This window comes from Schistocerca nitens, chromosome 12 (assembly GCF_023898315.1).
Source record: "Schistocerca nitens isolate TAMUIC-IGC-003100 chromosome 12, iqSchNite1.1, whole genome shotgun sequence".
NCBI classification, from domain to species: Eukaryota; Metazoa; Arthropoda; class Insecta; order Orthoptera; family Acrididae; genus Schistocerca; species Schistocerca nitens.
This window is the reverse complement of record NC_064625.1, coordinates 78,853,923-78,878,668: the sequence shown is the minus strand read 5'-3', so window position 1 is coordinate 78,878,668 and position 24,746 is coordinate 78,853,923. Positions and strand designations below refer to the sequence as shown.

Here is a 24,746-nt window from a genome sequence, read left to right as displayed (position 1 = left end):
TTCAATAATATTCAAGTACACGGCGGACCACTGCTACTTCGCAAGTAGGCCTAATCTCATTAGCAAACTACTTACCTCATCGGTTTTCTGACCGATTTGATGCGGTCCGCCATAAATTCCTCTCCTGTACCAACCTAGAGGTAGCACCTCCTGAGTTCCTGTTTATGTCTTTCCCTACAGTTTTTTTCCATCTACGACACCCTCTAGTAACATCGAAATTACTTCATGATGTCATAACATACACCCCATCACTGAGACCTACGTTCTCGTCAGCCCTTTTCTGCGCAGAACTTTCTCAGTTATTAAGTGATCAGCAGTCTTAATTTTCGGCATGTTTCAGCAACAGCACATCTGATACTCTCGGGTCCTCTTCTTTCTCTGTTTTCCCACGGCTCGTGATTCATATCCGCAATTCTTTGCCGTAGACACACATACTCGGAATGTTCTGAAAGCCAATTTCTTATGGAAACAAATTATATGTCGTTAATGCAGGTACCGTAATTTGATTCTGCTAACTGATGCCAATGATCAAAGGTGGTTGTTCTGTCTTAGAAGGTAGTCTCCCATCTTAGCCATGTCCGCTCGTCCGACGCCTTTGCCAAGGTTATTTGCAGAATAAGACTCGCTCCTTATACTTAATAACAGACATTTTTCTGTACCCCATCAGCTGCTATATAAACTTTATTGAAATTTCCTACTTTTCGCAATCCACATGGGCCATCTTTGACACTGGACAAAAAATTGTTTTAACATTTAGCATTGTGACGTAGCAAACATAATTGCCTCGATAACAACTTAAATAGGCAAACATCTGTATTTGTACCGGATGCTGTGAAATTCTCCTTACAAACTTCTAGAATTTCTAGAAAGGACTGAGTAGACAATATTTTGAATTGGAACCCATGTCCGGAAACGTACCGTTTGCATGGTACAACCATTTGAGAAGATAGTGGTAACGGCACCACTTTTACGAGTAATTTACTAGGCCTGATCCAGTATAACACTTGTTTTAGAATTCCACGTATGATAACCAAAGAAAGAAAAAAGAAACGCAATCAATTTTCACAAATACTGTTGTTTACAGTTAACATCCTCTCCTTGTAGAACCACACTCACAGCTGCTGACGGTGAAGGTATCCTTTCTCGAGGCCGTAGCGCAATTGTGGCAAAAAGGGTATGCGATGGAGTCGGACGTTCTGGAGAACGATATTGATAAAGGCGACAAGCAGCTCTTCCATTACTGTGAGTTTCGCCATTCAGAAGAACCACGTTGGTGTGATCTGCAAACTTGTACTCAGCCACTCACAGACGCGTGAATGAGTCTCGAGCCAGGACGAAGAGGTATGACAGATGTCAAATGACGTAAGACAGCCGGACGTAATCACCCCGCACCATGACTACTCTGTAAGATATCTACGGAGCACACGTGTTTGGACAGGGGTTCCAATTCAAAATATTGTCCATTCCGTCCCCTATACTATCCTAGAAGCTTGTAAGGAGAATTTTAGAACCAGTATTATAATTGCCCGTTTATATCAATATCAGTACCACTAAAACGACATTTTATCGCGTCCCTAAAGAGGGTCATCAGCTGATTGTGGGTATAAATATGACTTTAATTAAACTCAACAACACCGTGGAGCCTCATGTTGCAAAGTATCACTTCTTAACGTACCCAGTCCCGTTATTCAAAATCTAAGGAGTGGCTCGTATTGAACCCGAGACCCAGGACTTCCGGAGACGCTACGCCTACACGACGGAGACACTCAAAGGTTGCAACTACTGCGAATCGAAGGCTGGCATTTGAAGTGCCCAAAGACTGAGCCTGTGTGATCCTCCGACTTCGAAACGCAACTCTAAGGCACTGATAGGTATTCGCACGGAATGACTGGCTTTCATTGTAACATTACGTGCTCTGCAAGGCGTTGCAAGTGGTACTATTAGTATTAAACAGCAGGACTTAGCAATTCTGAAACCTTGCCTTTCGATCAGGAGAAGGCAGTTCTCCATGCAGAAACACAGGGAATGTGGGAAACAGAGTGAATTCTGGGGAGTTCTGTGACGCTCTAGAATTAGCGGCGCTGGCTGTACACGGGGGCGCGCGCGCACAGTCGGCGCTATAGAGACGCCCCAGGCAGGCGCAAAAGCCCGGCGGACAATACGTGGGCCGGCCACCCCCGGAACAGAGCAACAAAAGGCAGCCCCTAACAGCCTGCTGTAAATCAACCCCCCACCCCAACCGTACTCCCCCTGCCGCCCCCCCTCCTAACACTGTGGCTGCATCATGGCGCCGGTTCCCAGCATCCCCTGCTGCTCGCCACCTACCAAAATGGCCGCCCGAGTGTGCTTTATCTGATTCGTCGAAAAGGGGCGGTTGTCCCCGGGGGTGTCCAGACTCCGGCCATTCGCTCTGTTCATCGCCGGCGTTGCTGCAGGAGTTACTTTCTGTCTCTCAAACTCACGTGTGAACACACACACACACACACACACACACACACACACACACACACAAGCACACACACACACACAAGGGCACACGCGCACACCAACTTTTACAGACACGAAAGCTGCTTTGATTCCGACAGCTGCGACGGGCCAACAAGGTACTTTTCCCGGCTAAATAGTTAACGGGACACGTACACTTCAAACTACTGTACAGTACTACAAGATGAGAGACGGGAACATTATACAAACAGATTCTGTTTTTCCTCTGATTCGAGGTAATCTGCCAATACTTCCTCTTCATATCGGACTAGCACTTACACCCGAGTTCCTCTGCTACCTGTTACATATACTGACGCAGGCCATAGGATACCTCCTAATGTCGTTTCGGACTTTCCATCTTCCAGAGTGGTGCAGCGGCTGTACGTGACATGGACTCAACAAATCGTTGGTAGTCCCCTGCAGAAATATTGAGCCAAGCTGCATCTTCAGCCGTCCATGGTGAAGTATTTCCAGTGCAGGATTTTGTTCATGAAGTCACCTCTCGATTATGATCCATAAATATTGGATGGGATTCATGTTGGGCGATCTAGGTGGTGAAGTCTTTCGCTCGAACTGTCCAGATTGTTTTTCAAACCAATTATGGTCCTGTGATATGGCACATCGTCGTCCATAAAAAAAAATCTGTTCTGTGTTTCGTAACATGAAGTCCACGAATGGCTGCAAATGGTCTGCAAGTATCCGACAACGACAATTTACAGTCAAACATTCGGTTCATCTGGACCAGGCCATACCTTTATGGAGCCACCACCAGCTTGCAAAGTGCGTTGGATTAAAGGCTTCATAGTGTCTGCGCAACACTCGAACCCTACCATCGGCTCTTACCAAAGGAAATCGGGACTCACCTAACGAGGCCACAGATTTGCAGTCGTCTAGGGTCCAACCGATTTGGTAACGAACCCAGGAGAGGTGCTGAAGGCGACGTCACGCTATCAACAAAGGCACTTATGCCTGTTGTCTGCTGCCATAGCCCATTAGCGCCGAATTTTGCTGCACTGTCCTAACGGCTACGTTCGTCGTACGTTCTTCGTTGACTTCCACGGTTATTTCACTCAGTGTTGCTTGTCTGTTCGCACTGACAGCTCTACACAAAGGCCGCTGCCCTCGGTCGTTAAGTGAAGTCCGTCGGCCACTGCGTTGTTCGCGGTGAGAGGTAACGCCTAAAATTCGGTACTTTTGACTGTCGATTTTGGAATATTGAATTCCCTAACGATTTCCGAAATGGAATGTCCCACTCACTTAACTCCATTGGGCGTTCAGACTGTTTTAATTCCCGTCATGCGGCCATAACGACGTCGGAAACCTTTTCACATGAGTCAGCTGAGGACAAATGAGAGCTCCACCAATGCACCGCCATTTTATACCTTGTGTACGCGATACTGCTGCCATCTGCGTATGTGCATATCGCTGTCCCAGGACTTTCGTCACCTCAGTGGATTTCAGTCTCTCTCTTCTCCCTAACAGCTCCCTCTAGTATCGTGGAAGCTGTTCCGCAGTTTCTCAACAGATGGTCTGTCATCTTATTCCGTCCTCTAGGCAGTAGTTTTCAATTATTCCTTTCCTCTCCGACACTAAGGAAAATGACCACATTTCTTAGCAGTCCACCTAATTTTCTACATCCTTTTATAGCACCTACATTTCAAACGATTTGGTTTCCTTTCTTCCGTTTTCTCCACATCCAAAATGCGGTAAAGCTTTGTAAGAATATGAAATGGAACGAACTGATACGCTCAGTCGTAGATGAAGTAGGTGTCGGTTTAGGTTCATTGGTAGAATACTGAGGAAATGCGAAAATGCGATCAATCTTCGAAGTAGATTGTTTAAAAAACACTTGTGCTGAGGTCTGGGACTAACATATGATACAGAACTTCTAGGGAAAGGGTAGCACGAGTGCTTACAGGTTCGCTTGACCTATGCAAGAGCGTCTCAGAGAGACTGAAAAACTGAACTGGCAGATGCTACAAGGTGGATGCAAACTGTCCCGAGAAAACTTACAAAGTTTAAAGAGCCAGCTACCACCGGCTACATACATTAGGAAGAAAAGATGAGAATAATAAGACGGCGGCCAGAGGGGTGTGAATAATCAGTCGTCCCGTGTTTCGTACATGTATGGAACAGGAATAGGCCCTAACAGAGACATGCGCTTCACAGTGGTTTTCAGATTAGGGCTTCACATGGAAATGTAGCTACTACAAACTCCCTGAGTCACAAAAAGAACAAAATTCACTCGTTCTTGTATCACCTGTCCCATTTTCACTTGTTGCCTAGTAAACATACACAGCACCAGAAACAGGACAGTTGAGCAACCAACCTCGGACAGGCGTACTGTATAATCTAACAGAGTTGTGCGAGAACAAAGCTTCGTTTTCTCTCACTGGATTTCTCGTGTAAGCCCTGTTTCCAGTTCGAATGAACTCCGCCGAGCGCACTTTTTGAGTAATGAAATCCACGGAAGAAGCAAGATTAAAATTCCCCATCGAATCAGATTTAGATTTTCCGCAACTTCCCAAAAACAATTCGGACGAATGGTGAGATGGTGTCTTTGAAATGAACATGCCTTACTTCTTTCGCCATCCTTTTTCCATTCCTATCTTCTGTCTCGCCTCTATCTTTATCGTCGTCGTTGGGTCTCCCAACTCTTTCCTTCAGTATTTCCTTGGTAAGAGCTTCACCGAACTATTACGATCATAACAGTGTATCTCCGAATATCTTCGGCGTCCGCTGTCTGTAGTTATGTCACCTCAAACGCTGTATGCATTGCGCTTTCCCGGAATCCTCCATCCAAATCAACCTCTCCATTAGTTTTCCCAGCCACAGATTCCATATTTGAACTCCATTCCACATCTCTCCTTTTTATTACGTCTAGATCTTCAAGCTATTTACCAAATCTTCAAGTTATTTACCAAGTTTGAGAAATTTATCAGCGATGTTGCAATCGTATTATTGTGGATCTGTTTATATGACAGTTTACTTCCCTTTATAGAGTTATCCTCTTCGCCAGTTCTGCTGATATTGATGTATATGCCTACATGAAAATGAGAGACGATTTCATTGATGAAATATTCCCGGGTCATCAGCTGAGACGTGTTGTCGTCGTGCAGTGACGTTTTGACGCTTTTCCTACATGTCATCTTCAGACTACGCCTGAAGATGACGAGTACGAAATTAGTCGAAACGTCGTTGCACGACGACGCCTCGACTCAGCCGATAACATGAGAACATCTCCAATTATCCATATTCACTCTGCGTTCAGTCCCATGAAGTAGATTCATTCATGCTCGAATACAAGTTGCTACTCAACGAACTTTGTTTTCAGGGCCTCCACGCCAACAATATGTATGTGTTTGAAGACAGTTCCTCATTTTATTCCAAGGCCTCGAAACGCATCCTGTAGCAAGCAATATGTGTAACAAAGACGAACAATCTGATGGCGAACATCGACATACACTGTATTAATTGCTTGCTTCTGTTGCAGGAAAATTAGAGATCACTTTTTCATAAATACGACATACACATCGAAGATTGCGAAACACTATGCAATCCTGTAACATTGGTACTAGCGCGATCGTTAACTCATTGAACAACGACAGACGGCTGTATTGTAGATTCAAGACACCTGATTCCTCGGACCTGTTTCTTTTTCTAGTTTCTACTACTGTTACATAGAACCACGGGAGACTTATATTTCCAAAAACAACCTGTGTGGACAAATATGGCCGGCCGAAGTGGCCGAGCGGTTCTGGGCGCTACAGTCTGGAGCCGCGCGACCGCTACGGTCGCAGGTTCGAATCCTGCCGCGGGCATGGATGTGTGTGATGTCCTTAGGTTAGTTAGGTTTAAGTAGTTCTAAGTTCTAGGGGACTTATGACCTCAGCAGTTGAGTTCAATAGTGCTCAGAGCCATTTTAACCATTTTTTTTGGACAAATATGCCACAACTGCAAGCGACCATTGCAGGAGACATTCAGTTGCTCATTTGCACAGCCATTTCGTCGCCGTTGCTATACAGTCACTGTGTTCACTCGGGTACTGTGCCAACAGTTATAGCAACAACAAAAAAACTCATTTGTTAAAGGAAAAAAAATCGAGTAACAACAAAGTTGTTTTTGCCATTATAAAAGGTGATTTGTCAGCTGTAACCCCTCATTCGTTTTCCGGGAAACTACAAATCATTTCCCATCTAGCCAGAGAATCAAATTTCACTGCAAATATTTTCTTAGTATGCCTGCTTAGAGTGTTTTTTTCCGAACTAGGTCCTCTGCTGATAAAATAAAACGATCTTGGAAAAGAACGTGATAATTCCCCAACGAAGAGACCTGCTTGGTTAACTAATCCGACACAGTGCGGCTATCCCTCGAGCGCGTAGCCACACGGAAGGATTTCCAGTCACTCAGCAATCCGGAGTAATTGGTTGCAAATGTGCGTTGCGAAGGCCTTTATCGATTACCATAAAGATGGCTGGGCGGCTTTCCGAACGATCAACAACGAGCAAGGAGTAATTATAAGGACGCGAAATAAAGAAAGACACATCCTGCGGAGGTAATTATAAATCCTTGAGAGCGACCGTAAATCATGGCGGAAAGTATTTTTAATTAAGTTCCCTGTAACGACCGTTCGAGGCCGATAGCAGTGTCCGGGCATTCCGGATCTCGAGACTGATTTACGATGCAACCCACCGCAGGTAATGAATGAGATAGAGGAAGTAATGGCGGCTTTTTATTGGTGTGGGGTCGAGATACGCCCGTAACCTTCGATGCGAGTCGTTCAGCAGAGTACTGCTACGACGCTTTGGACTAAAGACGAAAAATAAAAACAAATGATGTTTCTTCAGTGTTCTCTTTCCATTTTAAAATTGCAACTGAGAGAGAAATAGGGAACGAATACTTTCCCGGGGAAAGTAAAATGACGTTGTGTTTCATGGAAAGAAGTTCAAAGCGACCACTGTTGCATAGTTCAAATAGATCACCATGAAGGTAACATTTCAGAGCGAGAGAGGACTAGATCGACAACTTTCTAACATCGATTCCACACAAAAGTCATATGGAAATTTCTGGAAAATGTAACAAGGGCCTTTCTTGCTGTAAGAAACCTGTTTCAGTCACACCTGTGGTCACTGGCTCATGATCTCTTGGTTCCTTAACGGAGAAGTTGTTCACATGTAGGTCTCTTCTTTTATCTTGCGCTCGATAAAATGAGATATAGTTGAAGCAATTTTCAGATGAATGTGTCGCCTGACAACTTTAGACGAATGTGAATTATGCTGTGATTTAGTCGGCTGGAGTAGAATAAATTTTCGAAATCTTTGAAGTCATCATTGGTCCAAAAACTGTCTTATACCAAAGTAGTAATGTATCCTAGATCTATTGCTTTCGTCGAGGAATGTAGTGAAGAGTTTCCTTGAAGCGTATTGCACATGTTTACGGTGTTCTACTTTCGCCGTATCTCATTTCCAATGTCATAACAAGCGCCCGTGAAGTCTTTAACACTGTCCTTTTTTTATCACGATTATTTTCTTCACACCTCATCTCGTTGATCCTAACGTAAATATGCCTACAGATATACTGTCATTTCTTAGAACTTCTTACTTTATTCCACGATTGTAGAACCATCCAGAAAGCAATTAAAATAACTTGAGAAACCAATGCACATTTCGCAAGCAACTGCGAAACGTATGGTAGAAGGTTCTTCGCTCGAAAACTATTCACGGTATTTACTGCCCCATTCGTTTATAGAACGAAGACTATAAAATGTATTTGTTTGTGCGTCAGTAGACTTAGCCCTTATTAACTACCTTAGTCTCAGGCGGCTGAGAGCACAGAATAGCTTTACGCTCTGTTTTCAACGGTGTTTCTCTGGTGTATGTGTGTTTTACACAATTTTGTGTTCCTCGAAATATCATCCACTTGCCAGAAACAAAGTTACTAATTCCGAGATTACGAAAGGACAGAACTACCGTTATGGGCAGAAATCACTGAGTAATACAAAAATGCTTCAAATGGGTCTGAGCACTATGGGACTCAACTTCTGAGGTCATCAATCCCCTAGAATTTAGAACTACTTAAACCTAACTAACCTAAGGACATCACACACATCCATGCCCAAGGCAGGATTCGAACCTGCGACCGCAGCGGTCGCGCAGCTCCAGACTGTAGCCTCTAGAACCGCTCGGCCACTCCGGCCTGAGTAATACGATATGTAAATATCAGTTACGTTTCACATTAACAAAATCGCGTTTACCATTTCGGTCTGCGCAGCTTGTAGATTCAGCAACTACATAGGAATGTTGGCTTACATGAGAAAAAGTAATGGAACGTTAAGGTGGAAACCGTTTAGATGGAAAGATTATCGAGTACGTTTGTTTCATCATAAGCATCACATCATCATCATTCCACGAAAATCACCACGATACACCACTACGTATTTCCATTTCACGGACGACATTGACATTCTAGTGGTCGAAACGTTCGGAGAGAATATATTTATTGATTCATTGTTCATACAAAATAGCGTTGGATGATGCTTCAACGTAAGGTGAACAACTTTATGATTCAAGAGAAGAGGCGTACGTAAACTTTTATTTCTGCAAATAACAATAAAACAGAGCGGAGTGATTCTTTCACAAGGCTCGGTTGAGCAATAAAATGAGACATAGTGTAAATAAGATTCATATGATAGGATATTTGACAATTTTGGACGATGATCGCAGTGTGTCGCGGTATAAAAGTAAGTGGACGTTTCTGTTGTGATTCGGTGAGTTTGGGGTAAAGTCGAAGAACTGAAATTCACTCTCTCCGAAAATGGAAGGACTTATAAGATTTAGGCTATTAAGCGCTCGCACCTACACACACACACACACACACACACACACACACACACACACACACTTGCCCTAGTAATGACGAACAGATGGTATTTCTTTGCATACTGATTGAATATGATTTTCTGTCGAGTTTATAAGAAAAGCTGAACAAATGACGCAGTGTACTTTTTTCCCCCTCACAACCTCTCATTCTCCCGCATATGAACCGCCCCCCCCACCCCTGCCCCCCCTCTCTCTCTCTCACTCTCTCTCTCTCTCTCTCTCTCTCTCTCTCTCTCTCTCCCCCCCCCCCCACCCCTCGCTCCGTTGTTGTATCAAGTATCAACTTTTCTTTATTTGTGAGATCACAGTACCACATTATAATATATATGCAATCGCTTCCTTCACAACTGAAACATTTCTAAAATATGCGCAACTCTGTGTCTGAAGTAGAAATATACTTTCTATTTTTATGGACAAATGGAAATGATCATTACTGTAGCCAATATTTGCCTTGTTCGATTACTGAGAGGAACTTTGCATCACCAATTATTGTGATTGTATGTAAAAAAAAAGAAGTGCAGAAAAGGACCGAGATTTGTAAAGCTTAAGGCAAGAATGCACAGTTTTCTCAGTCGCAGTGCTAATTTTTTCCCCATTACGAAGATGATGGGAGGAATGGGTGATGTAACCAACAGCCACCACTGTTTTGAAGTCTCGGATGTAGTAACAGCTTCGAACTGTGCACTACTGCCTTAAGCTGGCATCGCTCAGGGGAACAGTTCAATGTGTCAGCAGCGGTAAGTTCAGTACGCCTCAGTTTGTCGTCGCTGGACCGGAAGAGCAGAACACAAACGCCATCGGCTACTGGTGGCGGCATTCACCACGATGGGAACCGTCTGTACGTATACTGAATGTATCCTGAGTGCTTGATATCCTTTCCGGTATACCTTCAGTATACGTAACAGGGGGTGGTGTCCCGGGTCTGCGAATGGAGCTTCACCGGACTCGGCGGATCTCAAGCGTCTCCTTGTTTGGCTCTCCGGTGGTCTCTGCGGCCGCCACCGCCGCCGAGTCAGCTGTGTGGAGTGGGGACGCAAGGTGACGAAACAGGCGCACCTGGACGAGGTACAATAGCTGTGTAGTGCGGCAAACATTTTAGAGAATTTGTCTTTTCAAATCTGCTTAGTATGGTAGCACTGCTTCTAAATTATATGTCTAGAAAGAAAAAAGTTGCATAAATTAGATATGTAGTCTAAATAGTTATGGGTTGGTACTAGTATGTCAATGTTGTATGTCTTTTTTCGTCTTAGTCGCGCGATACTATAGCTGAATCAGAATAACAAAGTGATCCACAGTTGAGCTGGGAAATTGGTGGTGGGCTGTTGACGGCCCGACATAGGTGCAGGCTGCCCACTCATGCGGTTCCGTACTGAATACTTTCGTATGTTCCCCGTTAACGCCCAGTACTGATTTCGCTTTGCAGGATCACAATAGTCTTTACCGCTCTCGTAAGTAATCTTACAGCTGGCTCTACACATTCCGTAAAAGAAACCTACTGCACTTGGAAGCTAAAGTATGTAAGAAGATATCACAACAATTATGCTAGAAACCGTAATTGTTGTGTTGCGGTAGCATAGCCACATGACAACTGTGCGCAGCTCAGAGAGTGTGGCCAAACCTCGTGCTCTGATTGGTTGTTTCCATGGTAGCTGTCAGTCACTTTGTTATTTCGATACAGCTAGAGTAAGATATAAAAATGATATTATTTTGCAGGCCTGCTGGTATAGCTTAACGCGCAGAGTGCTACCTGGCAATACAGGAAGATGATCGAGACCTGGACCGGATCCACGGTTTAATGAAAATCGTTTTGATACACCGGCCATTGAGAGAGAGAGAGAGAGAGAGAGAGAGAGAGAGAGAGAGAGAGAGAGAGAGAGAGAGAGAGAGAGAGAGAGAGAGAGAGAGAGGTTTTTAGGTGGTTTTCCACGTTCGTTTAGACAAATGCTGCGATGGTTCCGAATCTCCGCCTCAGAAAATACGATACACGAACAGTTTAAGTACGATAACACAAGGAACAAATTCTACACGATTCACAGGCGGTTAACGCACAGTATTTCCCTCACTATCATGGACGTCTCTCCTCCTCCTTCCTCAAGCCCTGACTCCTTGAAGAGTTGAACTCCCTTGTAGGCTTATAAAACAACCTCAGATGTCAACTTACTCGACAGATCGAGAAAAAGTTTCGTAAAGGTTTGAAATTTTGTCTAAGACTTATTCACAGTCATCTCGAACACTGGTTGAATATATTTTTTGTAATATCCCCGCTGTGATTCATGCAGCCTCCAGACATATATCCAATTTCTATTTCTAATACTTGTCTTATTACATTAAACTTTTAACGAGATAATATACCTGTTGATGAGTATATAATGCTAAATTTTCAAAGTCTGTCAATGACTCTATGAAATACTCAAAATCAGTTTTTTTCCTTCCCGGTTTCATTAGATACGCAACATGTAAATACGAGCGGGTGACAGCTTTAGCCTTTTAGGGGATGGACGAAAACATGGAAACACCGAAAGGAATTCAGGCTCCAACAAACTCAGATGACAGCCAGGCCTCCAGCTTAGCCTGCTGCCTTTGAAAACGAACTGCACCCGAGTAATTTCCTCAATGCGTTAGAATGCCAGTCGTGGTCGCAAGGGTATTCAGTGCAGTCATGAGTGAATTATGGTAGAGCTAAATGGATTCGAAGGTGAGCAAATTGTCAATGGTCGTAACCGAGGTAACCGTAGTGTTTGGTGTTTCAAGAGTCACCCTGTCTAAGGTTTATACCGCATTCAAAATGGTTCTAATGGCTCTGAGCACTATGGGACTTCACTTCTAAGGTCATGAGTCGTCTACAACTTAGAACTACTTAAAACTAACTAACCTAATGACATCACACACATCCATGCCCGAGGCAGGATTCGAACGTGCGACCGTAGCGGTCGCGCGGTTCCAGACTGTAGCACCTAGAACCGCTCGGCCACCCCGGTCGGCTATACCGCATACAGGAAAAACGGGAAAACATCATCCGGTAAGTCACATCACGGGCAAAAACGTGTGTTGAGTGTTCGTGACAGGCGGTCACTAAAGATGATTATGACGACAGCTCCAAAAGTCACTTCAGGACAGCATAAGCTGGGGATTGCAGGGCAAGTTGGAATTGCAAAACTACGCGTCAGTGATGCAAATGCCTGTAACAGCAGAAAGTGCTGCCGGAGCCATAAAACCTTGACTACAGAGCAAGGGGAAAGGCCATTTGGTTGGATGAGTCCAGTTTCAAGGATTATGCGAATATATTGCATGATCAGATCCATTCCATGTTCGTGCTTATTTCCAAAAAAATGGTTCAAATGGCTCTGAGCACTATGGGACTTAACATCTATGGTCATCAGTCCCATAGAACTTAGAACTACTTAAACCTAACTAACCTAAGGACAGCACACAACACCCAGCCATCACGAGGCAGAGAAAATCCCTGACCCCGCCGGGAATCGAACCCGGGAACCCGGGCGTCGGAAGCGAGAACGCTACCGCACGACCACGAGATGCGTGCTTATTTCCCAGTTGCGACGCTGTTTAACAGGAAAAGGCCACTGAAAGCTCGCATCGCCCAAGACTCATTTGGAGAGCATGAGGATGAACTGGCCCCACACCACTGGCTGACACAGTCGCCAAAACATCAATATTATTAAGCATTTGTGGTCTACTTTTAGAGAGAGGGGTGCGTAATGACAGCTACCCATCCCCATCATCGTCAAGTCAACTTGCCGTCATATTGCAGGAGGAGTGGTTTACGTTTCCACTGAAAACCACAAAACATCTATACTTATCCATTCCGAGATGAGTGGAAACTGCTTTATTTGCCAAAGAGTTTCCTTCACCGTACTAGTCATGATAATGTGTCGTGTTTTTCGTCTGCCGTATTTTTGTCCACCCGCTGTTGTTGCCCTCGCCAGGGCAATTCGCAGCAGCTGGCGTGTCAGATGGCGCCAGCGATCTCTGTACTGCCTGTATGTAGAACTCCAGTTTCTGAGCGTAGAAGTTCCGCGTGTCTTTCAATTACAGCAGTTTAACTGTCTGTAGATGGACAGGGAGTTTCGATCGGTTACGTTGAGTTGAACAATTACTTACTCATTTTCGATTACGAACCTTATATCATAGACCGTAACAGCAACTGAAGCAGGAAAATCCGATAACAGGAAACAGCAATACTTCATTACAAGAGGCGTACATGACGAAAATAAACCCTTCCCTAACGCACGCTACGACGTTTACAATCCCTCCCGTGATTTTGTTTCTCCTGCAAATGGTGACAAAAAATTTATTCCTCCAGATATAGCTCGAGTGTTTTGTATCGTTACTTTTTGCATCCTGCAGGAAGCTGACATTTGCAGCCCTGTTGCCGACATTTGTCACCTTGTACATGTATCTGCGTTGTCAATTTAGACAACGTGGAGTACACATGAATGCAAACGATTTTGCTAAGAACTCGATATGTACGCCCTTTTGAAAAATATTTGTATTGTCGCATTTGCAGTACTCTGTCTACAACAACGAGTGGCAGAAAAATGTTAGCAGCCTCTGATTACGCGACCGGTGACAAGTAACTGGATTCTGTGATAACCGATAAATATTTGGGGGTATGATCCCGAGCCGATTTAGTCAGTAACGGCGACGTGAGGTTAGCTGTAGGAGACGTTTCGTTGTGACTGGTCGCAGGACTCCAGACGAATGTAACTCACCCAACAACAAGGTTGTTTGCGGAAGACTCATTCGACTGCTCCTCTGGCAGTGATCGTCACTCAAGGAATATATACGAGGTTGTATCAGCGCAGGAGACGGAAGTGATCCAATGGTTTGTCTTCACACGCAAGGGAGCGAAACGGAGATACTGATCCAAAGCGCGGCAATCACTCCGGAAGAAGGACGGTGCGTCTCAGAAAGGAGCACTGTTGAAATTCCACGAGCACTCGTTAAAAGAAGGGTCAGTCATTATATTAGAAACCCGCTTGCTCTCCACCACACACAAACTGATTTCGCGAAATGCATAACTCTACAAAATGGAGGAATACACTGCTTGGCAAAAGAAGTGTAACTTCAGAAGTGTAAGAGGAAACAAAATGGGACCTCACAGGTTGAGAGGGTACATATGTCATGTTAGTTCGGTGATTACAAACTGAAGTCAAATTTATGCAGAACTTGGCGGTATGTGCCCACTTATGTATGAGATTGCAGTCCTCGCGACTGGACTCATGGACTGATTCGATTGGGAAGGGTGTCGTATATCCTCTCACGAGACAAGCAGGCCCACAGCTGTTCTGACCTGTACTCGATATCCAGTGTACTGCCACGGCGACAGATATGCTGTTTGAACTGGTCCCACGCGTCTTCTACCGGGGCAAATCTAGAGACATACTGGCCATGTGAGTTCCTCAGCATCACATCGACAATGATGCAAATTGAAGAAATGAATTAAAATTTGTGTCAAAGTTGGGGCTTGAACCCGGGTCTTCTTGATTACTATACAGGAATACTAACCATTATAGCACCGCAACACTATGGCTGATATTGCTGCACGTACTACATAATAGGACATTGGACTTGGGTAGTCCGTGCAGCAATATCAGCCATAGTGTTGCGGTGCTATAATGGTCAGCATTCCTGTATAGTAATCAAGGACACCCGGGTTCGGGCCCTGGCCAGGGCACAAATTTTAATTAATTCCTTCAGCTTCCATCACTACTGTGGATAAAGAGAAGACTCAAATGTTTGGTGGAAAATTTAATTATAAGATCACACAGACAGTTTATAGAAATACTTGCCATCTCTGGACGAGCATCGTCCTGTTGCAAACTGCAGCACATTAATGTCGCTTGAAAGATAAAATATGAAGACGCAGTATGTTCTTGAAGTACCATTGTGCCTTCAGAATTCCCCAAATCACTGCCAGCCCTGACCTGAAGTCATAACCGTGGCTCCCCATATCATGAGACCACCGTGCGTTTCCAAAAAAACTGGAACGATGGGAACTCTTAGCACGTCTCGAACATACACGCCGACGGTGATCGTCAGGGCGAGTGCAGAACATCAGTTCACCAGTCAACACATTGCGACGCCATTCATCAGCACTCAGAGTTCGAGTTTCCCTGTCGCGACAACGTTCCGATTGCAGCCGTGGCGGCGTTACCGGCAGCCTTGATGTAGGACGGTAATTCTCTAGACAGACTGCTATTAGTCTCCTAACAGTGATACGGGGAGACATAGAATGCCGCTACATGTTTTCAGATGGAAGGTTTGAAGGGCTTACGATGCGCATGGTGCAATAATACGGCTTTCATCCCTTGTGTTGGTTAGATATGGTGGATCGAAACGTTAACTATGACTGAGCGTGCCTCAAACTTCCGAAGCAGTCCAACATCGGACCACTATTACATCATAACACCCCACAAATTTGGATATTGCACGATTCGACCAGCTGGCCATATGGAGACCTAGAATAACGCCCCTCCCAAAACCTTGTCAATTGCTGATGCCGCTGCGTCAAGCGAATACGCGGCAGCTGTGTCATAGCGCTGATCACTCGATACCTGATGCTGTTCACGTCACTTACACACAGAGGCAACGAAAGTCATGGCACACCTCAAAATATTGTGGTGGACCTTCCTTCGCCTAGCGTAGTACAGAAACTCGACTTGGCATGGACTCAACAAGTTGATGCAAGTCCCCTGCAGAAACAATGAGACATGCCGACTCTACAGCCATCCAAAAATGCTTAAGTGATGCCGGTGCAGGAGTTCGTGCACGAAGTGACCTCTCAAATACATCCCAAAAATATTCGTCGAGATTCATGCCAGGCGAGCTGGATGGCCAATCCACTCACTGGATTTGTCCAGAATGTTCATAAAACGAGTTAGTAACGATTGTGGCCCGGTCACATGAGGCATCGTTGTGTGGTACAACGAAGTCCATGAAAGGCTGCTAATAATCTCCAGCCAGCCGAACGTAACCGTTTCCAGCCAATGATCGGTTAAATTGGTCCACAAGACTGAGTCCATTCCATGAAAAAGCAGCCCACGCTGTTATGGCGTTACCACCAGGTTGCACTGTGCTTTCTTGACAACTTTGGTCCACTGCTTCGTAGTGTGCCGGACAGGGTGGCCGAGCGGTTCTAGGCGCTACAGTCTGGAGCCGCGCGACCGCTACGGTCGCAGGTTCGAATCCTGCCTCGGGCATGGATGTGTGTGATGTCCTTAGGTTAGTTAGGTTTAAGTAGTTCTAAGTTCTAGGGGACTGATGACCTCAGAAGTTAAGTCCCATAGTGCTCAGAGCCATTTGAACCTTTTTTTTTTTTTTTTTGCTTCGTAGTGTTTGCGCTACAGTCGAACATTATCAGCGATTACCAACTGAGATCCGGACTCTTCTAACCAAGCCACTGTTTTCCAGTCGTCAAGGATGCAACTAATATGGTCAACAACCCAGTAGAGATGCTGCAGGCGATGTCGAGTTGTTATCAAAGGCTCTCGCGTCGGTGATCTGCTGCCGTTACCTGTTAACGACAGATTTCGTCACACTGTCCTAACCGATACATTCTTCAAACGCCGTACACTGATTTCTGTGGTTATTTCACCCACTGCAGCTTGTCTGTTAGCACTGACAAACCTATGCAGACGCCGCTGCTTTCGGTCTTCAAGCGAAGGCCGTCGGCCACGGCACTGTTCGCGGTAACAGTTAATGCCTGAAATTTGCCATTCTCGGCACTCTCTTGATATTGTGGACCTCAGCATATTGAATTTCCTAACGATTTCCGAAATGTAGTGTCCCATGCGTCTAGCTCTAGCTACCACTCCGCATTCAAAGCGTGTTACCTTCAGTCGTGCGGCAGTGGTCACGTCTGAAACATTTTCACATCAGTTACCTGAGTACAAATGACAACTTCGCGCTTTTATACCTTGTATAAGCGATACTACAGCCATTTGTTTATGTGCACATGACTATCCAGTGACTTTTGTCGCCTCGGTGTATACCGTACCAACCTGGTAACAATAAACATGAACAATACTAACGCCCACTGCTGACTGTTCTTTCACTGACAGAGGACTGGAACCCTGACCACATCTTTAGTGTGTACGTGTACCAACTTATATTAACATCTCGCCGTGTCTTCCGGGTGCTTCACTTCTTTCGCAGCTAGTGTAAAAGCTCATTCGGAGGCTAACCGAAAGCCTCGATCAAGAGAGGCGTAACACAGCGGGTCTTGTAATAGGAAAGCCACCGGTTAATTTTCTCATCCAGCTAATCTCAAGTTCCCCGTAATTTTTCTTATGCCGGAATGGTTCTTTCGGTAAGGACACATCCTGTTAGCTACTCTATCCTTCCCCAAGCAGAGCTTGGGTTAAGTCTCTAATGACCGTGTCGTTGACGGAACGTAAAAGCGTAACCTCCGTTTCCTGAAACCTCGAGCTGTAACATGGAAAGAGGAAAAGATAATGTAATCCAATGTACCTACCCACAGTGGAAGTAGATGTGCAAGTGGAGGTGGAACGCCTGGCTTTTCTAATATTTCTCAACAGGAAATGATTACACCTATAATACTGCCCATTCTGTTTCTGCTATGTTTCTTTCCGTTTCCTTTCTCCACCGATATTATCTATGTTTGTGGTGTCACAGCCAGACACCACACGTGCTAGGTGGTAGCTTAAATCGGCCGCGGTCCTGTAGTACATGTCGGACCCGCGTGTCGCCACTGTGTGATCGCAAACCTAGCGCCACCACAAGGCAGGTCTCGAGAGACTGACTCGAACTCAGCCCAGTTGTACGGACGACAGAGCTAGCGACTAGACGTACGAAGCCTTTCTCTCTCATTAGCCGAGAGACAGAATAGCCTTCAGCTAAGTTAATGGCTACGAACTAACAAGGCGCCATTAGCCTTACAGTGATTGTAATTAAAGTCTCCTTTGTGCGATGTACCACAATGATTGATTAAAGATAAGTATTATACCAGCTACGTACTTTTCTTCATAGCATTAATTACGTATCCTGTTCCAGTACTTCACGCCCGTCTGCGTTAGTCAAGCGTGCCTTTTAAGCCACCTCTATTTACAAGGTGTTGGCCCAGCTGCCGACATCAATGTTGATCTCGCTTTATTAAAAAACAAAAAAAAATGCGTTCTTGAACGGAACATAATAGTTAGTTTCTACATCTATAAACATACAAGCCATACAGATTCCTCTGCCGCAACACGGTGCATAGCAGATGGTACGTAGTAGCAAGGATAACCATCCCCTGACCTAATACAACCGAAAAAGGTGCGAAGGAAAAATGACTATATGCTTCTGTGTGACTCCATATTTCTCTGATTCGTACCCCAGGTCTTTCTCGAGATTCCGCTGATGGCAGCAAGATCTTCCTTAAGTATGTCACAAACGCCGTTTCTCTAAACGCCCTCCGTAGATTTTTATGGAGTTGGTGGTGTACAGCTTTAATGAATTGTTAAGGATTACAGAATGCAATTCACAGTTTTTAACTGTGTATTTTATTAAAGGCAATTGATTTCGATCTACCATCAGCCATCCTCGAGTCCAAAAACCATCTCAGCTATGCGTCTGAATAATTGGAATGACAATTTTCCGATGTACGTACACTGTTCCGTTAACGTTAGCAGCTGTGTAAGAGGTACGTGAGAAAAGTAATGGGACTTATTTTATATCTAACATGTTTTTTTTATTTTTTCGAACAACAATACTGTCCCCATCAAAGTAGTTCCTTTCGGCACCTATATACCTGCGGGGTCTTCGTTCCCTGTCTTGGTCTGCCAGCGCTATAACGCTTCAACAGGTACGGCCTTTACATTCTCCAGAGTCCCAAAATGACGTCATCCTCAATTTCGGGCAAAGAAAACGTCACAATGAGTGAGATGATGTGAAAGATGGGGGGGGGGGGGCTGTGGAACAACAGGAACATCTTTCGAGGTCAAAAATTCCGTGATGGAAGTGACCATGGGACGTCGGGGCGTTGTCATGATGAAGCAACCACTTGGCTGCGATGTCCAGTCTCTCTCGATTCACCCTTTTCCTGAGCATTTCAACGAGATCATCGTAGAACGCTTGTTGACAATTTTTCCTGGAGGAACAAATTCTTTATGCACGATACACCTACTGTCAAAAAAGCAGTCAGCGTTGTTTTGATCTTAGATTTGCTCATTATTGCTTTTTTCGGTCGAGGAGTGTTCCAGTTTAAACACTCCTCACTGTGCCACTTAGTCTCAGGACGGTACACAGAAAACCATGGATCATCGCCTGTGATCGCACAACTGAACCATTCGTGGTCAATGGCGATTCTTAGATTGTAATACTGCTCAGTTGTGAGGCTTTCCGATACCGTTTTGGCACAAATCTTTCGCAGGTGGAGAACGTCGATTAAAATTTGATGTACGATGAATACGTTTAACATCAACGGGTCACCCCTTATCCTTCAGCTTTGGTCCGACCTCACACGAGCACGCACAAGTTCGACGTTTCATAGGTCTTTGAAGTTGAAGGTTCCCCTGAACGAGGTTCGTCTACAACGTATTCTCGACCCCCAAAGAATATTTGTGCCAATGAAAGACTTGAACTCTTGATACGGAATGTTTCCCATACGCCTCTTGAGTCAAGACTTGAACTCTTGATACGGAATGTTTCCCATACGCCTCTTGAATCACCAACTCCCCAAGTTTAACACAAAACTTGACGGCAGAACGCTGCTCTAAATTATGATTTTCCATTTTCGTAACCCACATCAAAAACACATCTTCACTCACTCTCAAAATTCACATATCGAGTGAGGTTAGCATACTGGATCCGCATTTGGGAGGACAACGGTGCCAAAGCGCGCCCGGCCATGCTGATTTAGGTTTTCCTCGATTTCCCAAAATCGCTTCAGGTAAATGCCGGGATGCTTTCTGTGGAAGGGCATGGCCGACTTCCTTCCCCATACTTGCCTAATCCGATGAGACCGATAACTTCGGTGTTTGGTCCCCTCCCCCAAATCAACCGAACAACCAAAAATCACATTGTGGCTGTACGGAGCTCAGACACGGACTGGTCATCTGGAAGAGATGAACACACCAGTTTACACACGCAGGACAATACAGCGTTACCGGAAGGCTCGCAGTATTTCAGTCTCATTACTTTCCTCCCACACCTCGTAAGTTACCTCACGTTCATTTAACCTCACGGACGTTACATATTTACAGCTACTGTCAGTGATGGAACAATGTACATACACGGACAACTGTTCTTCCAACTATCCAAATGCATAGCTGAGATGGTTCTTTTACCGACGCACCTAATTTGTACCTCAGGCGAGTGAGTGAGATATGCCTCCTTGCCCGACTTAGGTGTTCGTATGAATGTGATAAATCCCAATAAAATGATGAAAAAATAATATTTTGCCACATACGCTGCAACAAATGAGCGCAACAGTTCCACAATCACAGGGTTACTCAGTTCCCTGTTAAAACATATGTTTCTTAACGTTTTTGAAGTTGCGTTCCGTTTTGGATGTCTTGTGTCTTGAAGTGTTGTGGCATAGTTCTCACGCGTTTATTTGTTGTTTTCATTTCTGTGAGAGGTCTTTGGGGCATATCGCCTGCTCCCACTATTCATCGCGTATACTTGAGACGGTAACGTGTTCTTACTACATGACTCATATTCTATAACCAATGTATAGTTCGACAGCTGGCGTCAATACAGAAAGAGAACAAACGTTTCAAAGACTGGACGGACAGTTCACAACGTTATGAAAAAATAAATAGCTCGAGAGAGATTTGAACAAAGCTCCTTCGCTTCGCAGTCCAACGTCGTCACCACTTAACCATGAAGCCTCGGGTGTTCCACTACGCTCCACTTTGCACTTCTTTTCCTTGGACCGGTCACTGTTTGTAATTTTCTTTTTCTTTTTCATAGTCCAGTACGCCTTCTTCCCGTTTCCATGTTTGATCTGCGTTCAGTTTTTGACGGGCTATCCACCAGGCCATCTTACCAGTAAATCTCAGGGGGAAGTGTGAGTAGTTTCCCTTGTTAGAGGATTGTTTTTCCTAAGCTTCTGCAATAACCTACAATTTTCCACATTCACAGTAAGGTGTGATCCTGATCTGGTCATTCTGTACCCTCCTACATTCTCTCAACGGCGACACTGGAGCATCATTAGTAAACAGTCGCAGATTGCTGCCCATCCTGTGTGAAAATCGTTTGTGTACATAGAGAGTAAGACAGGTCTTATCACGCATCCCCGAGGCACTCACGGTGAGAACTTTATCTGTGATGAACACGCTTTAAAGAGCGATATAGTCATATATTTTAGTTTGTCCCGTCATTGTCCCCTCGTTCGGCATGTGAAAATAATAACTGGCCAGCTATGCAGACGTCTTTGCCAAGATATCTTTGAAACAAGACTTTTTTTTATTTTGAAATGCCAGTGCAGCATACTCATTTCACAGTCTTATTCACTGTTATCCGTCTTCTCCATTCTAACCCTCGAGATTTCGCCGGCTGTGTGAGTTAGAAATGTACACTGCAAACACATAAATTTCATAATTCTCTTCTTTAGTAGTTTATCGCGACACATGCTCTGTTCCATTCGTCAGCCATAATAGTCTGCAAAGAGAAGTGATTACCCTTCCACAGACATGTAGGAAATATTTACGTTACGTTTGGTTTTTTTATGTTTCAGATCGGAGATGTACGTGCTGAAGTCTGCTTGGAGTCAAGATACCCCATGACAACGGCCTCAGAGCTCCTCAAACATCGCGTCTCCGGTATACTGGTACATCTATGGTGGTAATCAGATACGCTTGTCGACTTGATTGTTTGAAGAATGCAGAACAAAATGCCCTGCCCCATTAATTTGAGTCCTCAGCTCCATTAGCAACATAAAATCCCAAGCTGCAGTAACGGTATGAAATAATTCTTATTTCCTTCAAATTGAACAACGGTCTCCTATTGTACTCATTCTGTATCACTGCAATTCGACGAGAATGAAGATGAATTACATTAAATATTGTTATGTTACTGTTTGTATCACCGACTTTTGTTACAAATAAACTATCCAGAGATTGGTCTTTTACTTAATTGAACAAAGCCAAGACAAGGGAACGCAAGAGAAGGCGTTTCAATCATACCAAGTTAATTTCGCTCTAATTTATTCATTTATTTATTGGTTGTTAACTTCAGTGTCTGTAAAATAATGCTGTAAAGCTGTATTACAGCTACCATTTCAGTTAGTGCGCTCAAATATCCATGAGTATCAATAGTGCAATATTTAATGTTCAGAAAACTAAAACAAAAATGGTAACAATGCCAGCTTTGAATACGATTGCAAAATGCGTTGTCAGAAAATGATCATGTAATTTCCCTTGTGAGAAGCATACTATGATGTAGCTCTCATTTCATCAAGTGGAACACGTTGGAATGGTAAGTACGATATGGCAAAGGGACAATTCATGTCTAGTTCTGTGAGGTGAAACTTACAAACTGCACTGAAACGAAGTCACTAATGCCTACCAAATCCTAATTGTAATACCAAATCTTGTACATTATACGGTCTTTCATTTTTTATTTGTTCAAAATGCTTCTAACAAGAACATGTACTGGGAACAGAACCCTTTATTTGCGTCCGTTTCCACTAGTTTCAACAGTGACTGGTAATGCGTTTTCCAAGACCTGCGTTTATCATCTCACGCAGTATTGATTATGAGCTCTAAACATAGTCTCAGATTCTAGTCTAATTACTGACAATAGATGCAGTACCATACGCTATACAGGACGATTCGAAAGTCATGTCCCGTAGGACAAATGGTACATCGGTGGTTTAGTAGTCTTGGCTTCTACCATTAAGTCATATGAGAGGAACAACTATTCGAAGCAATAAGTCCAAAAAACATGGACCCTAAAAAACATGCCTGAAGAGCTATGAGCAGTTGTTCAGTAAAAAAGATGTTACACAGTAGCGAAGGTGAAAAGACCATTATTACTTTTTTATTGTTTTGGTCCATAATATCACTTCTCAAAATGTGGAAACCAAAGAGATTTCAGTAGAAGAGATTTTTTCCAAACTATCGAAGATGAAGTGCTGACAGATCTTAAGGTGTACATTTCAGAGCCCATGTTTACTCGACTGTTTAGCTTCGAATGGTCGTTCCTGTCATATCCCTGGATACGACTTTGCCCTTGGGACAAGACTTTTGAATTACCAGTGTAGACGTTGTCCTTCGGGACATGACTTTTGAACCATCCTGTATATTTATTTGTGTCTGTTCGAATCAAAGAGAATACTTAATTCACATCATAACATTCCGTATTAGCCCTCTCCTAATTGCATGAATGTTAATAGATACTGAACACATATCACTGGAAAGTGAGTGTTTCTGATCCTGATACAGATATTATGTGTAAAAAACAGAAGTGTCTGTGTTTGATTGTTTGTGTCGCATTAATGATATCATGAACTGGGAAAACAGACGTATATGCGTCAGTGTTTCTAATCGTATTAACAGTATCACATTCACAGCCGTACCAGAGGACTTGAGTTGCTAGTACCCTACAGGTATCGCTACGTCCCATATATCTGTCGTCAAAGGTTTCTATTTTCCCTTGCTTCATTTTCTTATATCACTGTTTCTTTCATGGCGTCCCTTATCCCATCTAACCTGGCAACCCTCGGTCTTCCTCTTGTCCTTCTTCCACGAGGATGCTACATCAATAACTTCTTTGATCATTTTGGCCATCTGTCATTCGCACTGTCTGTCGATACCAGTTTCTGTCATACAACTTTCAAGTTCATGGGTGCAGCGATGTTTACATGTGCCGTTTGACAATAGACCTAAAATTGAAGTAAAGAGGTTATCGCCATTGGTTAGCCATGAAATGCATCAAGCACCGAATTACACAGTTGATACATCTGACGATTAAGACAAATTTGTGCAGCCATGTAGAGGACACACAACAGGTATCATACTTTAACAAGGCATCATGGTAACAGTAAACACACATAATTATTTTAGGTTATCGAGTGAAGATGATAGAGAACAGCACGAATACTCTTTTTTCAGAAGAGTAGTTTCAACATTATCTTTTGGTTATATGATGGGTTCTATTAAGTGAAGATGACAATATGCAGACACTGCGTTATCTCCTGACAGTCCAGTGTTCGTATAGGAGCTCTTCCTGAGAGCAGACACTCAGCTGTATGTGCAGATAAAAGTCTGCATATGCAGCTGCATACATACTCTGCAACTCACTGGAGTACGTGGCAGGGGGTACTTCTCACTGTATACCGTAAGCTGCTTCCTTCAAATATTCTTGTGCAGTGTAATATCAGACGACATGCTGGTGATCAAAAAATCAATGTAACTAGAA

At 44.0% G+C, this 24,746-nt stretch overlaps 1 long non-coding RNA gene across 1 annotated transcript in view; it reads left to right on the top strand.

The window, feature by feature from the left end:
- LOC126215288 (uncharacterized) overlaps positions 1-22,427 on the top strand; it is a 28,435-nt gene extending 6,008 nt beyond the window's left edge. Inside the window, exon 3 of the long non-coding RNA XR_007542115.1 lies at positions 22,063-22,427. This is a non-coding gene — a long non-coding RNA (uncharacterized LOC126215288). The remainder of the gene's footprint in view (positions 1-22,062) is intronic.
- The last annotated feature ends 2,319 nt before the right edge of the window (positions 22,428-24,746 follow it).